This window comes from Pantherophis guttatus, chromosome 6 (assembly GCF_059756535.1).
Source record: "Pantherophis guttatus breed Tessera chromosome 6, ASM5975653v1, whole genome shotgun sequence".
NCBI lineage: Eukaryota > Metazoa > Chordata > Lepidosauria > Squamata > Colubridae > Pantherophis > Pantherophis guttatus.
The window spans coordinates 56579210-56597408 of record NC_142068.1 but is presented as its reverse complement, the minus strand read 5'-3'; the positions used below and the strand labels follow the sequence as shown (position 1 = coordinate 56597408).

At 38.3% G+C, this 18199-nt stretch overlaps 1 long non-coding RNA gene across 1 annotated transcript in view; it reads left to right on the top strand.

Moving 5' to 3' along the window:
- Positions 1-204: 204 nt before the first annotated feature.
- LOC132709399 (uncharacterized) overlaps positions 205-18199 on the top strand; it is a 56086-nt gene continuing 38091 nt past the window's right edge. The window contains exons 1-2 of the long non-coding RNA XR_015728513.1: positions 205-298; positions 6740-6859. This is a non-coding gene — a long non-coding RNA (uncharacterized LOC132709399). The remainder of the gene's footprint in view (positions 299-6739; positions 6860-18199) is intronic.

Genomic DNA, 18199 nt, shown 5'->3' with positions numbered 1-18199 from the left:
CTGATCTTCCTTTTATAGGCTTCTCTCCTCGCAAGAAATTTGATCATGTTCTACTCCACTGGTTCTCAACTTTTTCTTCATCACAGACCCCCTTTTGTGGCCACAGACCATGGCCACGGACCATCAAGACTTAACTCAAGACTTAAAGCATTAGACTGCATCAAGCCTTCGCAGACCCCTGGGGGTCTGCAGACGACAGGTTGAGAACCACTGTTCTATTTTGTTTCTGAGAAGTTAGCCTGCTGATGGAAAGACAAAGTCCGGTGTCCTTGGAACTGCCACCAATTCCACCAGAGAGGTAAAAACTATAATTGTCTATGGAGATTCTCAGTCATCCAGGTGATGGTTGTCCCAAAGGTGCTTTTTCAAGAGGCAACCGGACTTTCTGGTTTTTCTTTGAAGACATTAGGGTTAGGGTCAAAGTGGCCATCTATGTCAAAATTGAACAGCCTTCTATCAACAGAGGGGGAGGGGTATGATACATCATCTATCTCCTGTCAACAACACCACAGTTCCAAGAAGGCTCCAAACCCATTTGCACACTCAGGTGACCCTGATGACACAGATAAACCTCCAGGTGGCCTTAATGATTTGCTAAAAGAATGCAAATGACCAGCTGTCTGCAAGGAGTATAAATCCTTCCATTCCCCATCATCCCACTGTCAGAGCTGAAGAAGCTTCTTGGATGAGAAGTGAAAGGTCTTCAAAGAAAAAACAGAAAGTCCAGTTGCCTCTTGAAAAAGCACCTTTGGAGTATAACTGACAATCAGTGTGGGAATGAGAGGAGGAAAAATAGGAGGGGGACGTCTCTCAGGAGGTATTGCGTTTAATGGTAGTTCTAAACCAGGGGTCAGCAACCTGCGGCTCCAGAGCTGCATGCGGTTCTTTGGGCCCTCTGCTGTGGCTCCCTGTCAAATGATCCCACCGCTGACTGGCCCCGCTCCTTGCCCTCCCCTCCCAGTCACTGCTTGCCTGGCCTGAGAAGGTAAGGGTGATATCTGGGGATGAAGAACAGCCAGGACAGTGACAGAGAGATATAGAGAGAGGGGGAAACAGAGAGACATAGAGAGATACAGAGAGAGAGGGAGAGAGGGGGGAGAGAGAGAGATGTCAAAAGAATTTTGTGGTTCCTGGTGTTTTTAAATGACTGGTTCTCTGGCGTAATGACCAGCTGGGTAGGCATGGCTTGGGGGGGGGGTGTCATGTGACTGGTGGAAGTGAGTGACATCGAGTTGGCCATGCCCACCCAGGTTTTGTGGCTCCCGGTGTTTTCTTTTCTGTGGGAAACAGGTCCAAATGGCTCTTTGAGTATTTAAGGTTGTAGAGCCCTGTTCTAAACAAAAGGCAATTACACCACAGGGAAATAAATCCGAATAGGTGAAATGTCCTAATGCTACAGTTGAGGATAGGAGGATCACATAAAAGGCTAGGTAGCTGTGCCTTGTTTGAAGCACCTGTTGAAGGATTGTGCTGAAATATGAATATGAATAATCCATTCATGTTCTTGAGCTGGATTTTCTGACATTTGGTTGGTGAGCATAGACAACCATTTAGACGTGGATGAGATTTTCCATGTGAAGTCTAGTTTCCCTCAAGGTGTTCGATATGGAACATGTGATTGGAATACAGTTATCTAAACTAGTGTGTCATCAAGGCTTTGCCATCTCTCAGGACGAAATGCTTCAGGCCGCATTGAGAAAAGCAGTTAGGAAAAAGCATCAGACGGTCTCTTCGCATGTTAAAATACCTTGTGAAAACTTGTCCAGTGGTGTTTTCAGTTCATCTTTAGCATAGACGTCACAAATTCTGTATCACTAAAATGGCCATTTTAGCTAACTCAGTGTTCTGGTTGAGAGAAACAAACTTGAGCCATTGAGTTATAGAGAAAATTTTCTTCTTGGGTTTCAAATATTTCTGCCATAGCTGAAATTAATTATGCTAATTATCTGCTCCATTTATAGAGCTTGATCTTGCCTGCATTTATAACATAAGGTAAAAAAAAAAAGCGGGGGGGGGGGGAGATGATTTTGCTGTTTTGACAACTTCTGAATATGGGTAGAGGACCTGAATGTCAGCAGTACTAATCCACTGATAACAGCTCTCTTGCCCTGTTAATTTAATGTTCCCTTTATTTTCCAATGGTAGTGTATCATTCTGAATTTTCACATGAAGAAGCTCTCTCATTATGCTTTAAATTGCTCAATAATGAGTGTTTTGTAAACACGTGTGTATAAATTATTCATTAACAGAATGGTCTAAAATATTTTTTTGCCCTTTCAATATTTTCTATTCCTCCCTACATTTATGGCCTATCTTCATGCTGTAAGTATCCTCAGGTAGTTATTGTGAAATTAAACTGAGGAGGATAAAAATATGTAAATTGGTTAAAAAGATGCCTCTAAGTTAAGGTGACCAGACGTCCTGCTTTTGGCGGGACAGTCCCGATTTTTAGCAATTTGTCCCGCGGTGTTTTAAAAAAGTCCTGATTTTTCATTCTGCCTCCTGAGTCCCGGCTGCCTCCTGAGTCCCAGCTGATGGCTAGAAGGAAAACAACTGTTTAAACTCTTGCCACCGGGCTTCAAAGAGCCGCCCTACAGCTGATCAGTGTTAAAAGAAAACAAATAGTAGACCGATGCCTGCAAAAATAGAAAAAACAGCCCCTTACAGCTTCCGCATAGGTTAATTAGCACAAGTTGATTAGCTTGGCTTCCCCACTCTCAGCTGATTTGCTTTCAGCTGTTTTGTGCAGGGCTCTGTTCTGTTGCTAGCTGCAAAGAGTTCCTGGAGCAGATTTTTTTCCCCTAGCTATGCTGAAAAAGTGAAAGCAAAAGTAAAGCAGGGTCTTTGCTGCAAAGTGACAAAATGAGGCAGAGAGAGATTTCTTTTTCTTTTTCCTCACCAAAAAAGGTAGGTGCAAAACTGCAAACAATGGGAAATTTAGGGCAAAAGAGGAGAGTTCAAGATTTTAAAACACAAAAGAAAAAAAGCTCTATTTAACTAGGGAATTGTAATAATTGAGATACTATTAATTGTATATTGTGTTGAAAGCAGAAATGGTTAAGTTGTGGTTTGGAGGAATATATGGGGGAAATTATTTGGTTTATTATTATTGGTAAATATAATTAATTGATTTGTAAGAAATTGGATTGCATGGAAATAATTGGAATATTCATGTTCATATTGATTAATAAACAAAAAAGGTAGTTATATAACTAATTGATTTATATTAAAATCTTGAATTTATATTAAACAACTGTAATATTACATAATTAACCAATGTGAGGATGGATATAAAAATAGATGACAATGGGAAGGGGTATAATATAGAATAGAAGAGAAAAATTGAATTTGATTAAGATTAGAGATGAGGATGAAGGGTAATATTGTTTTTTTAAAAAAATAGATGAGGAATAAATATGGCAAAAAGGAAATATAGAAATTGTAAATTTAATTGAAATGACTAAACACTGTTTAAATTTGTGAACCAGCCAAATATTCTGTTCAAAGAAAATACATTGTATGTTTGTATGTGTGTTTCTAATTATTGCTATTTATTCATATTTGTTCTCTTTTATTCTTTAAAGTTTAACAATTCATTCTTTATCTTAATATCTTTATATTTGTTTGGGGTTGGCTTTCTTCCCTTTCATCTTTTTTATTGTACAGCAATCTTTCTCCTCAAACCTACCACCTCTCTCTTTTCTTTCCTTCTTACTTTTTCTTCCCCCACCCTCTTCTTCTCCTCCCTACTTCCTCCTCCTTTCTCCTTCTCCTCCTCTCTTCCTCCCTCTCTTACCCTCACTCCTACTCTAATTTCCCTTCCCTTCCTTCATCCCTCTCTATTGCTGTATCCTTTAATGCATATGGACCAGTCCTCAAACTTACGACTGTCCTCACATTTTACGTTTTTTGCCCTATCTTATTACCATGGTTAAGAGAAGCAGTTGTGAAATGAGTGACATGGTTGTTAAGAATGCTGCACGGGCATAAATGTGAGGATGGACATAAGTGTGAGGACCAGTCAAAAGTGCAAGGACCTGTCAGAAATGACTTTTTTCAGCCCTCTGAGTAGTCCCTATACACATAGCCATGGCCACCCGGTCACATGACCAGCTAGCCACACCCACCCAGTCACATGACCTCACGTCATGCCCACAAAATAAGCCACGCCCACAATAGTGTCCCGCTTTACCAATGTTAAAGTCTGGTCACCTTACTCTAAGTCCTCCATGTTGTTCCAGTACATAATGTCATGATTGCCCCTATCTACATTTCTTTAGAACAGGGGTGCCAAACTCATGGCCCACTGGCCAGATGCCTCACGTGCTGGCCACAGCCATGCCCTGTTTAATGAAGAGGAAAAAAGTCACGATACGTCACGTGACACTGCTGTGATGACATGAGTTTGACACCCCTGCTTTAGAATCACAACTTTTTATATTTCCAACTGATAGACTGTTATAAAGAAATTATGTAAAAAGTCTTCAAATAGGATACTAATCCAAAAAATCCTGAATGAATATTGGAAAGAAGTTGATGGGCTATCTGCTAAAATGAAAGCTATGGCATGCACTTGAAAGAAAACTGGAATGTCTTCTAATTGTGGAGTCTGTCTGGAAAGAATAAAGAATGTTTATTCACAGAGAGTATGCAAGTGTGGTTAGAGGACTATAACAGTAACAAAGACATCCTGCATACCTCAGCTAGAAGTTAGGAATAGGGATGGGCTTGGAGCAAATAGAATGTGTATTAGATAACTTCTGGAATATTCATTAACCAAGGCTTAGAAATAGGGATGGCTAGAGACTAATAGGACAATTGTCAGATCAATACTAAAATGTTTATTAGATTATTTATTTTATGTATCCTGCCTTATCCCGCCATCCGTTTTAGTGAAAATATATAAAGCTTTCCTTAATTCTATTATTCGGGATTCCTTGGCATTTTCTAGCCGGGACCCCTTTTCTTGGAGCGCTTCAATCAAAGGAAACTAAACCTGCACTGCGTCTCTGGTGTTCTTCATCGGTTTCAGCACTATTCTCAGATCCGAATTGGGGACAAAAAATTATCTAAATTTTTGAAGGCCAGCAGGATAAGTCTCTGAAAAATGAACAGAACAGCTGATGTAGGGGGAGAAGCTAGCAAAAGAAAGAGCAAATTTGTAAATGAGCCAGATCCAGCTGGAGTTGAAAAAAAAAATCCAGAAAAAAATAACAAATACACCCCTACGGCGAAGGCACCTGGATAGTGATTTGAAATGTTGCTGAGTCCTCCATTCCATACCCGTCTCTGCCACTCACATGACCTAGAACAGGGGTGTCAAACTGAATTTCATTGAGGGCCACATCAGGATTGGGTTTGACCTTGGAGGGTCAGGTGGAGTCGGTGGGATGGGTGTGGCCATGGTGGGTGTGGCCATGGTGGGCGTGACACGGAACCACACCCCCGCAGACATGGTTTTATAAACTTATAAAAATAGGGAGGTGTACATTTCTGCAATTTTGTTTTTTTAATACTTACTTGATTTACTTGATCACCTTATGAGAGAAAGATCAAGAAACTGACTCCATAGGAAGTCTAGAACTATAAATTATTGACATAGGCTAGTAGCAGAATCCTGCAAGCCTGAAAGGTAAAATATTTTATCTTCCCTCCCTTTTATAACCTTCTTGGGCCTGGAAGGCCTCCTGGAACACTCCGGAGCCCAAAAGTGGTTGAGGGGGGCACACATGCCCTGCCCTGCCCGCGCCCCATTTTTGCTAGCAGAAGCACCGCGGGCCAGTCCTTTGCTATTTCCAGACCGGCTCCACAGGCCAGATCTAAGCACGCCTAGGCCGGATGCGGGCCAAAGGCCTTGAGTTTGACACCCCTGACCTAGAACAATAGTATTTAATGGCTGGAATATTTTACTTATCTTGTTTAATTACTAACAAAGGGTCTTCTTCTGTTCAGTAATTGAAAATAGAATTATTGGGGAAGCTGATAGAAGGTGGCCATAATAATAATCACATTCTAGTAAATTTCTAGATCAATACAGTTAGCTAAGAGCAAAAAACAGGTTGGCCACCAATAGAGCTAAAAGCGAAAGATGGAGGTAAAGGCTCCACACCAATCAGTTATTAAATGTTTTAGGTGTTATTTTAATGGAGGCTGCTTTCCACTTACAGAGAAAGAAGACTACAGGGGCTGGGATGCTGCTTGTATGTTTTAACTTCTCATTCATCGAGTGGTATTGTTCAAAATGGGAATATACAGGAGGAGAGAACTAATGTAGGCAGCTTCCCATGGGTTTTTTAGAAGAGGACAAAAGAAGCTGAATCTCTGCAGGTAGCTCACTGTTTGTCAGTGAAGAAGCTTTTACAATAGAAATGATGTTGAAGAGGACTGGGGAGGGGAAAGAACAGAAAATGTGAATAAAGTGCCATTGACTTCTAATGCAGTTACCTTATATTGCTCATTTCTACCACACTAAGATGCATATTTAATTTGTTGCACCGTGAACATAATGTCTTTTTGTCTGCTTGGCAGCTGTTTTTGAGAAAGAAATGCATCAAACTACAGTTATCCAATCCAACTGTCTTGATAAAAGCTTAGAGATACAGTAAGGAAATACTGCCCTGTCGTATTGAAAATTATAAATAGCACTTAACAGAGTATTAACAATAACAAATCATAACATTTTCCCTTCTGGGTGGCAAGACTGAGAAGTTAAAGTTGTGTTTTGTCTGATTGTTTTTAGATGTTAGTGATGACCCTGTGTCACGCATGAGCAGAAGAAAGAATAAGAAAAGTTAAAATAGCACTGAGGCGATGGTGCAGTTTAATACGTCTGACAGCAGGAAACCAAAACTACTAGAAGGTGAGTTTCTACTTGATTGGAAATACCAGATGAGTACCATTTCTAAAATTGATTTTATATGATTTGACTTAAACATCTATTGCCATTGTAGTAATAATAAATCCAACAATTGCTTATCAGTTTTGTGATTTCATATTATTTTCGTCCTCATACTTTGCACCAAAGTTCTTCACTGGTACTAGATCTCAATGCCTGATTTGTATTCCTACACAGAGATTTACTAGGAAAGGACATGATATGGGGAAAGTCTACATTTCTGTATGTGGGGATCTTCTAAGCTCATCTTCACCCTGTAGCATTTGCCAATTGTCTAATTGGGTAATTTAAAACATAAAAGAAACCAGGAGACAAAATACCCATTTAAAAGGACATTTATGGAGGCTACATTTTTTGATAATTTCTGAATTAAGATTCATTATACTCTATCCTATATTTCTAATTAATCTGACTAGCTTTTTCCTCTCTGAATTTTTTCGGTGGAATTCTCGATGTGCTCTGGGTTTACACATTTGCCGATGTTTCATTACCCAACTAAGTGACATCATCAGTGATAGTTTTCTTCTCATTTCTAGAAAAGCTCGTTCCCCAAATTGCACTTTTGAAGGTACAGTTTTACTTGGGGATTCTTGGCAAGTGGGCCAAGGGATTTAAAAGATCATTTGAGTTTATATATCACTGGTAGAGTTGATTTCTTCCTTGTGGCATACTACTAATTACCAAAGGCAAATGAAATCTAAAAAAAGTGTATAGCATAACTCATGGGTGTCAAACTCGCGGCATCATGTTGCCTTCATGTGATGTTTCATGACTTTTTTCCCTTCACAGAACTGGGGTGGGCGTGGCCTGAACATGATGGATCCAGCCCATGGGCCGCCAGGATGAATGAATGAGGGAAAGATTTAGTCCATTGCAGCATATCTTGTTTTCATAACTAGCTTCCTCAAACTAGATCTGGAAACAATCTCCTTCCTTTTTTTTGCAGTCATAGATTTAGTTTGCTATGGGATCGAGAAAGAGAGGGTCATGATCAGACTTGATCAGTCATAGCATGGTATCAGAGGTATTCTTACTGCAAGCAGACATCACAATCAGGCACTGAATTAAAAAGTGCATGGAGAGAAGATGGAGATAAGTGCTGCAGTCCATTGCCCCAATTTCACCTGTATTCATTGGCCATGTTGCATTTGCTGAACATGATAAAAAGGGAATTGTGGTTGAAGTCCATAATGCTAAACAGGTAGCAGATGGATAAAGGCTGATGCACATCGAGAAAGGAATGCTCTTCTAGAGCATAGTACAATAGATACTCTAAGTTACGGTGGCCTGCCTATGCTTTATGTTAATCAACAAAGAGTTAGTAAAATGAAATGCATTTCATTGCACATGGCCTTAAAAAAAATCCAGATATTTAATGAAAAGTGAAGAGCTGTGCTATGTAGGTGAAGAGATGGAAGGTCAGAACACTGCATTAGACAGTGTAAATGAAAGGCAGGCAGAGAGATCAGAAATTGTTAAACCAATTATGGACTATAGATGATGAAAGAAGCACATGAAATTCAACCCCTGATATAGATCAAAAGTGCTACAATTAATGAAACAGCATTTGCTTTGCTGTAATTATAATCAACCCACCATTTTGGTGCATGGAAGCGGGGTAGAAATTACACCATGCCACTGGGGAAATATCTTATTTCTCAGTTGTTGCAAAATCTGTTTCAGAACATTAGTAGAGTCTAGCTCATGATGAGTGTAAATGGCTTATTTTTTTCAGTAAGAAACAGTCCCTGGCTTACTATCAAATTCCCAGCCATGATCAAAAGACATTCACAGTGTGTGGATACATTCCACAAAGCTGCTGTAAAATTCTGTTTTTAATAAGAGCACAAGGTGACAAGCAACCTCTGTGTGGTGAAAGAGTAATCACCTTTTAAACAAGGATTATGCTCAGGATATCAGATGAATCTTATCAGCCAGATGAAATGGTAAGAAAACCCGAGTGGGAAACAAGTATAATTGAATGTGGCTTTGGATGGTTGATAAAGGCAGGTTATTTGGCTGATAAAGGGCTCCAAATTCTCTCTTTCCTTTCCTAACAGGGATTGATTTTATTTGATTCTTTCATTTGCAAGGTTTACAAGCTGTTCCAATCAGAATTAATTCTCTGCAGTGCACAATTCCTAGCTTTGTAAACTCAGAGCAACATGTAAAATAAAGTATGAAATTCATATAAATTCATGAAATTGCATATATAGGACCATCATGAATTAAAACATTGCTAGAAGTGCCAATCATATCATTACAACTTCTAAGGATTTAAAGGGCATGAATACATCAGTCATATAGGACAGGCTAATTGCTAAGGTCTTTCCAAATCGATCGCCATCTTACTATGGCCAATACGTAGAATAATAATAATAATAATAATAATAATAATAATAATAATAATAATAATAATAATTATTATTGGTTAGCCGAAACTAACCAACTGATGTATGCAGCAGCTGTCATAACCACCAAAGAACTGGGGTTGAAAATACAAAAGAACCAAAGAGGCAAGAAGGGGAAGCCTAAGTGGAAAATTCGGTTAGAATTGAAGATCAAAAAAGTACGTGGAGATTTGAGCAACTTGAAGAACCTAAGGCAAGGTCAGCTAAAGAACAAGCAGGTCAAAAGCAGCCTGGAAGCAAGATACGATCTAAGGAATAAGGAGATTGCAACAGTAATTGAAGAGCTGAAGCAGAGGGTTGTTGCCATCGCTGAAAAGATTAAAAGGTATGAAAACTGAGTAACTCAGTTCAAGGAAAACTCACAGTTCAGAGCAAATCAGCACCAGTTTTATAAGAATTTAGAAAATGGAAATGGAGTAACAACAAATGAAAAGCCTGATAAAGAGAAAGCTCTAAAATTCTGGAAGAATTTGTGGGAAAACAACAAGAAGCACAACAGAAATGCAAAATGGATCAAACAGGTTGAGGACTCTATTAAAATGCATAAAATGGAAGACGTGAAAATAACAAAAGCAATGGTGCAAAGACAGTCAAGAAAAGTGAAGAACTGGAGTGCACCTGGACCGGATGAGCTGCATGGCTTCTGGTTAAAGGCACTTACAAGTCTGCACAAAAGATTGGCAACCCAGATGAACCAGATCCTAAAAACACCTGAAAATGATGGATGGATGACAACTGGAAGGACATTTTTGATCCAAAAAGATAAAGAAAAAGGAAAGGACCCTGGAAACTATAGGCCAATTACCTGCTTGCCAACAACATACAAGCTTCTTACTGGTATCATTGCAAACCAAATCTATGGATACCTGGAAAGAAATAACTTGCTTCCTGTAGAACAGAAAGGATGCTGCAAAAACTCAAGAGGAACAAAAGATCAATTGCTGATCGACAAGCTAATCCTAAAGAACTCAAAGAAAAGACGAACCAACCTGTTCATGGCTTGGATAGACTATAAGAAAGCATTTGATTCAGTTCCCCATAGCTGGATCAAGAAATGCCTGGAAATATTAGGCATCAGCAGCAACATACAAAAATTCATGGAATCTTCAATGAACCTCTGGAAAACAAAACTTATGGCTAATGAAGAAGAACTGGGTGAAGTTGAAATTAAACGAGGCATTTTCCAGGGCGATTCCCTTTCACCCCTACTTTTTATACTCTCAATGCTACCACTGACAATCATTTTGAAGAAGATGAACTGTGGATACGAACTTGCAAAGAAAGGACTGAAAATCTCGCACTTGATGTACATGGATGATTTGAAGCTGTTTGGTAAAACAAAAGCTGAACTGAATTTATTAATTGAAAACACAAAAGAATTCAGCCAAGACATTGGTATGCAGTTTGGAATTGACAAATATGCAACAATAGCAACCAAAGCAGGCAAGATCATAGAAGAGGATGGAATAGAACTAGAGAATGAAGAAATGATAAAGGCAGTAAAATCAGAAGAAGGCTACAAGTACTTGGGGATTTTAGAAGCCTCTGACTTAATGCATAATAAAGTCAAGGAATTAACTTCAGCCAAGTACATTCGACGGATTCGTAAGATATTAATGTCCAAATTAAGTGGAGGAAACATCATAAAAGCCATAAATACCTGGGCTATACCTGTGATTAGATACTCTGCAGGAATAATTGACTGGACCCAGATGGAGTTAGACAATTTGGACAGAAAAACAAGGAAGCTTATGACAATGAATCATGCCTTGCACCCTAAAAGTGATGTTGACCGATTATATTTACCAAGAGCAGAGGGTGGTCGAGGACTCCTACAAGTAAAGCAGACTGTGGAAGAAGAAAAATGCAGCTTGAATGGTTACATCCAGAAAAGTGAAGAACCAATGATTAAGGAAGTAAATAAAGGAGGCCTTTTAAAGACAACTAAAACAAAAGCAGAATATAAGAAAGAAGTAATTGAGCAGCGAGCTGAAAATTGGAAACACAAAGCTCTGCATGGCCAATACTTGAAAAGTATTGAAGGCAAAGCTGACCAGAAACTAACTTGGAACTGGTTAAGATCAGGAGTACTGAAAAAAGAAACAGAAAGCTTTATTTTGGCAGCTCAAGAACAAGCCCTAGCCACAAACTGTATGAAGGCAAAAATTCAACATGTTACCACCAACAGCAAATGCCGCCTCTGCAATGAAAAAGAGGAGACAGTTGACCACCTGATCAGTGGGTGCAGCAAAATTTCACAAACTGACTACCTACAACGCCATGATCATGTTGCTAAAATCATTCACTGGAAATTGTGCCAGAAGTTTGGATTTGAGTACAGCAAAAACCACTGGGAACATCAGGTTGAGAAAGTTTTAGAGAATGAGAAACTCAAGATCTTGTGGGACTTTAGGATTCAGACTGACAGGCACTTGGTCCACAACACACCTGACATAACAATAGTTGAAAAGAAAAAAGTATGGTTCATTGACATTGCAATACCTGGTGATGCACGAATTGAAGATAAGCAGCAAGAAAAAATCACAAAGTACCGGGACTTACAAATTGAAGTTGAGCGACTGTGGAAAAAGAAATCGTGTGTTGTCCCGATTGTAATTGGAGCCCTCGGAGCAATACCCAAAGGGCTACCCCGCTATTTAGAAATTCTAAATTTGCCGGACTTGAACATTTTGACTCTACAAAAAACCACCTTACTCGGAACAGCTTACATCCTCCGACGATACCTTAACAGTTCCTAGGTCCTTGGTTAGGACTCGAGCTGCTGAGCTATTAACCAGCCTCAAAGCTGTGAATCTCACTAAAGATTAACCAATAAATAATAATTAGACCTTTAGATTTACTGATATTACTATACTGAAAATTCTCAGCCAATGTGGAGCCATATTCCCAACCATGTGCAGAGTACCAGTTTGGGGAAAGTTGTATTAGAGGTAAACATGTGTGGAAACCCACCTTACTTTTATTCCATGTGGTTGTAATATTCAGGCATGGTCCCAGATGGTGAAGATAAAATAAACAAATCTCATTTTGTAACTTTTGAATATATTTATTCATGAATCACCCAAATCCCATTTTGACATTAATTTGTAAATTGGTAAAAAAAAAAAAAAGAATACAAATTCATATTTAAATAAAGCACGTCTTATGGCCGAAACATCTGATCTAATTTTTAGATTTGTTTTGCTTCATATGATCCTCTATTTTTATAGCAATTGGACTGATTAAGAATTTCAGATTCAAAAGTGTGCCTGCTATTTTGTGTCATTTTGCTTGGCTTGATAAAGTACCCAGTTAAAAATTGTGGTATTTAAATATGAATATACAGCGTACATACAAATATATACCTATAAGCATACTGTTTCTTAACATTATACATTTCTGACAGTATGACAAAACAGTGTTTGGTCTAAGAACTATCTCAGAAGTTTTGGGAAGCATAAACATCTCATGGATAGTTACCGGTACATTTTGTTATGTAGATTGCCTAGGTGTTTGCATCCTGTTGGTTTGTATCAAAGATACAATAATCCTTGTGTAATATAATTATTAACTGAATAGCTTACCCATTGCTGGTGTTGCAGGTATGTATGAGACTTGTTCATGAAGCAGAGGAGAGAATGCAGACAGAATCTCCCATTACGGTGCTATTGGCATCCATGTTGATACTATTGAGTGTGATATACAATATTTATTAAGACATTCAACTGCTTCAGCCTCTTTATAACCCAATGGATATCTTTTTGCCAGGAATATTAGTCGGTAACTGTTTCTTTCATATGGGGCAGTTTGTCTGAAATTGATAATGCTTAGGAAAATACCTTGCTAGTGTATTAGTTTGAGATTGATGGTGCCACGTAAGTATTTTCCTAGCAAAATGGCTTGCTAGACATTGTCAGTCTCAAGTTGTCTGTCCTTGTGCAAACAATCTTTTCCTCCACATTCAGAATTGCTCAGTCTATTTATGTACCAGGTAAGAAAATAAGCTGTTTAATCAGTCCTAATGGTAGTAACGGAGAACCCACTCTCTTCCAATTCTTCCGTATATTTTGCATTGGACTAACCTTGAAATTGTTTCAGTTGACTCTCACCAAGCTGTCACCAAGGCATAAATTGAAGGAGAGCTAATTAACTGTCAAAACTTAGGGCAAAAGATTATACACTTTTGCCTCACCTTGTAGTCCTCCCTTTGATGTGACAAGCTGTCCTCTGTTCATTTTGCAAACAACTTAGCACACAGAGGAAATGCAGTATACCATCGAGCAATCACTTATCAGCGACAGCAAATCAACATGAAGAATGGGCTTTGGAACTCTAACAGACAATGATCAGAGAGCCTTCTTTTTTATCCTAAATCATTATATTTAGCAGTCGGCCAAAGCATAGTAAGTTATTTATAAATGTCTTTGCTTGTTAAGAGATGGATGAGATTTTTTTTCCCAGAGAGATAAACAAATTGTTTTTAATCAGATGATAAATGTAGGCTTGCTACATTAAAAAAAAACAACCCAAGTTCCTTTCATTCCCTGCTTATAACCATCCATGGCTATGGATGAGTATAATTCCAGATAAATAAATTTTGATAAATACCAGTTTATGGGTCATGGCTCTATTTATCTAACAGAGGGGTTGAAGAGGAAGGAAATTAGCAGCATTTCCAAAGTAGAAGGGACATTTGTTTTTCTCTGTTTTAGGTACAATTGGGAGATTTAGAGCAGTTTTTTCTCAATCCCAGTGACTTTAAAATGTATGGACTTCAATTCCCAGAATTCCCTAGCTATAGTGCTGATAGAGAATTCTGGTAGTTAAAGTCCACACATCTTAAAGTTGCTGAAGTTGAGAAACACTAATTTAAAGCTATTTTTAATATGTTTTCTTCCGTTGAAATTAATTTGTAATGATCTGCTGAGATAAATATCTTTGGGGAACACTGATTATTTTAATTTGTCATTTAATTTGTTATATTGTAAGTCTATAGTCTTTGGGAGGGAGGATTTTGAATGCAATTGAAAACCTGGCAAATCTTATAATATAATCACAATTACAAATGTACAGTTGACAATTGACAAGATTTAGTGTTTCCACTACCGGTAATGAAAATATTAAATATACAGTGTGCCATACAGCTAGCCAATATATCTTGAAGGTGCCAGATTAGGGAAGGCTGAATTTGCTCAACTCTAGCAATCTTTGAGCTTCACCTATGGAGATGAAAACCCTGAAGTGATCATACCTGTTTTTCAATATTTTTAAATCTCAAATGATTTGTCAAACACATCAAGTTCTATCCACAGAATGGCTTTGTTTTGCTTTTCTCAGTTAGCCAAGGAGGAGAGGAGAGGAGAGGAAATGGTTGTCCAATCTCTTTTTAAAAACTTCCAGTGTTGGAGGATTCACAACTTCTGGAGGAAGTTATTCCACTGATTAATTGTTCTAACTGTCAGGAAATTTCTCCTGAGTTCTAGGTTGCATCTCTCCTTAATTAGTTTCCACCCATTGCTTCTTGTCCTGCCCTCAGGTGCTTTGGAGAATAGCTTAACTCCCTCTTCTTTGTGGCAACTTCTGAGATATTGGAACACTGCTATCATCTCATCTCTAGTCCTCCTTTTCATTACATTCTCTAATGTGATGATTGGATTTTTACCTGCCTTTCATTCTGCTTCTTTTAATTTTATTTTTAATTGAATTCTTTCCATGAAGAGAAGAAAATAAAGAGCATGTATTAAGAAATGGGTGTATTTAGAAAAAGGGTGGAAGTAATTCAGATTTGTAACTACTATCTGACTAGTTCTTCTCCTTGTCCATACTATGCACAGAGTATAGAACATGGGTATTCAAACTTTTGGCTTACCAGGGTTGTATTGAGTGAAGAGGAATGGTCTTAAATGTAGTTAATATATAATTAATAGTTATGGTAATATATAAATATTAAAATTGCATAATATTATTAAAAGTTTACAATCTGGTAGGGCTACATTACTAGCTCTCCAGGATTGCATGCAACTTGTGGACTGTAGGTTGGACATGCCTTCTATAGTTCCAAGGCAGACTAAAAGGACCCATTAAATGAGATTGTCACGATGGTAGGGAGAACTGCATGCTAAGCTATTTATTTTTGGCTTTCAAATCTGAGCAGAAATCTTGAGGTTTTCCATCAAGGATAGACAATGGAGACATGAGAGATATCCTTACAATTTTGGGGGATGCTTAAGGCTACCGTAGGTAAGGAGATAAAGCAAAACAACAACAACAACAAAATGAAATCAGCAAAGCCATATCAAGAACAAGGGATCAGGATCTTCTGTTTCTGTCCTTAATTTTGAAAGAATTGGGTATGGGGGTGCAGGGGAGTCATTGAAAGCGATATTGTTATACAGTATTGAGATACAAACTACATGAGCTTTTATGGATAAGGGTTGGTCGGTCAAATTAAGTGATAGTAATCAACTAATCACTATCTGGACAGAACTTTCAGATAAGAGAAGGAGAGGAAGCAGAAGGCAAGAATGCTTTTTGCCTGTTGCAAAAAGAGCAGAGCAGCATCTATTCTCCACTCCCAATTTCTGGGCATATGAGGATAACTGCTCCATTAACTGATCCATGTTGTCTTATTGCAGTATACTAAAAAAAGATATGTGAAACCATTCTCCCTTCTCCCAAAAATGCTGTCATGCTTCACCAGAAAGTTAAAAGGACCCAGTTGTGGGGGCAATAAGCTGACTTTGTATAAATATACAAAAGGATGAAGGCTATTGCTGAGCACATTGTAAGCCGCCCTGAGTCTCCGGAGAAGGGCAGCATATAAATCAAATTTATATAAAAAAAAAAGTTATCCGGCTTTTTTTTTAAACAGCCATGGATGGTGATACTATTTGATGATGAATGTGCCTCTGGGGTATAAATTTGCCTACCTTGGTTTAAAATCTTTCCTGAAAATAAGCTTTTCTATTCCTTTCCAGAGTTGGCACCCAAATCAACAAGCAACATTATATTGGTATCTTTCATAATTGGGCATCCTTGCTTGACCTAAATGGGAAGAACGATCTTACAAGAGGCATCCGTTGCAAAATGTTGCAGCATACAGAGCTCCTGTCCTTTCCAGAACATGCTTTTCTATTTCTTCTCCTCCTGGCTTCTTGTTCTCTGTCCCAATGGACATTCAGTATTCTGCGCACACCACTGAGCCCGTCTTACAGATCTCTCCCTCTTACAAAGTGCCATTTTGACTTTATAAGGATGGGAAATGTGCTATATTAATATAAATGTAGTTTGGGCATCTGGAAACAAGAAATGAATAATTGTAAATATTTATAATCTCAGATTGAAACTTCTGCCTCTTTAATTTTCTGCATCAACATAGTGAGCAAGGTGATAGCATTGAAAGAAGGAAGTTGATAGAATGTAAAATGTCCCCCTTCATTCTTGGCTGTGGTGTTTCACTCATCCTCTTAAAAATGTAAGAGCAGCTTTTTCCAGTTCTTGCCCCTGTCTCCTCTCCTTTCTCATGGGCTGTCCAACCTCATTTTATTCTTTCAATGGGGGTTGAAAAAGAACAAGAGGGTTGTAGAAAGGAAATAAATAGCTGCGGTAAACAGCCTATTTTTCATACTATTTCATTTTTGACAGTGTTCAGCCTTGCTTGACCTCTTTTCTTTGCAATTTGTCTCCTTTTTGTACTTCTCCATCAGGTTGCCGCAATGCAGACTTTGCTAAGCAGTGCAAGAATGTCCTGTATGAATTTTGTAGATACGCATACAGGTATTTGTGAGTTCACCACAGTTCATGAGGCGTGGTGGTGCAGTGGTTAGAATGGAGTACTGCAGGCTACTTCTGCTGACTGCTGTCTGCCAGCAGTTCAGCAGTTCAATTCTCACTGGCTCAAGGTTGACTCAGCCTTTCATCCTTTCGAGGTTGGTAAAATGAAGACCCATATTATTGGGGGCATTATGCTGACCCTTTAAACTGCTTAGATAGGATTGTAAAGCACTGTGAAGTGGTATATATATCTAAGTGCTATTGCTATTTAAAAGTGAAGTCCTAAACTTGACTATTTGATTATGACACTTTGGGTTTGCCTTCTACAGTCTTGTACATAGGACTTTGCTCTCTGTAATGTTGCTATAACGTACCTGCTTTCAGTGGTGGGATTCAGCCAGTTCGCACCACTTCGGGAGAACTGGTTGTAAACTTTCTGAGCAGTTTGGTCAACTGGTTGTTGGAAAAAATCATTAGGACAGAGAACCGGTTGTTAAAATATTTGAATCCCACCACTGCCTGCTTTACAAGATAGCTCTGTCTTTAGAAGGATTCCAATACTTTTATAGGTTCTGTAAATCTGTATCACTTTATATTAAAAGATTAAGTCACTAATGTTTCTTTTCTCTTTTGATGTCACTGCTTTCCTCCACCAACCAGGACAATAATAGAATCTTTACATTTTGCAATTTTTGAAAGTACTTTTCTACCCACCATTTTGATAAAAATATTTCTAAGGGAACATAATAAAATTATGAGTGTGCCCTCCATCATGTAGTGCTACCTGTATTTATGATAGCGATGATTATCATAATTACATACAACCAGACTATATATATCAGAGAAACCAGGCCCTTGGATAGCCCAGTTGGTTACAGATTATTGGTTTTATGCTGAGAGAAATGTTTTTTTGCTTAATTCACTGCATAGGAGTGCTGCAAATGCAAATGTGGAATGTACTGCCTTGGGAAAACCTAAGAGATAAAACACAATAGAGAAGGTTGAGAAGGTAGGCAATGGCAAACAATAAAATGTTTGTAATTACAATTGAAATTGTAATAAAAGCTCCAATGCAAATAAAAAAGGCAGAATTTGTGTTGTAAAGTTGCGATGCATGTTT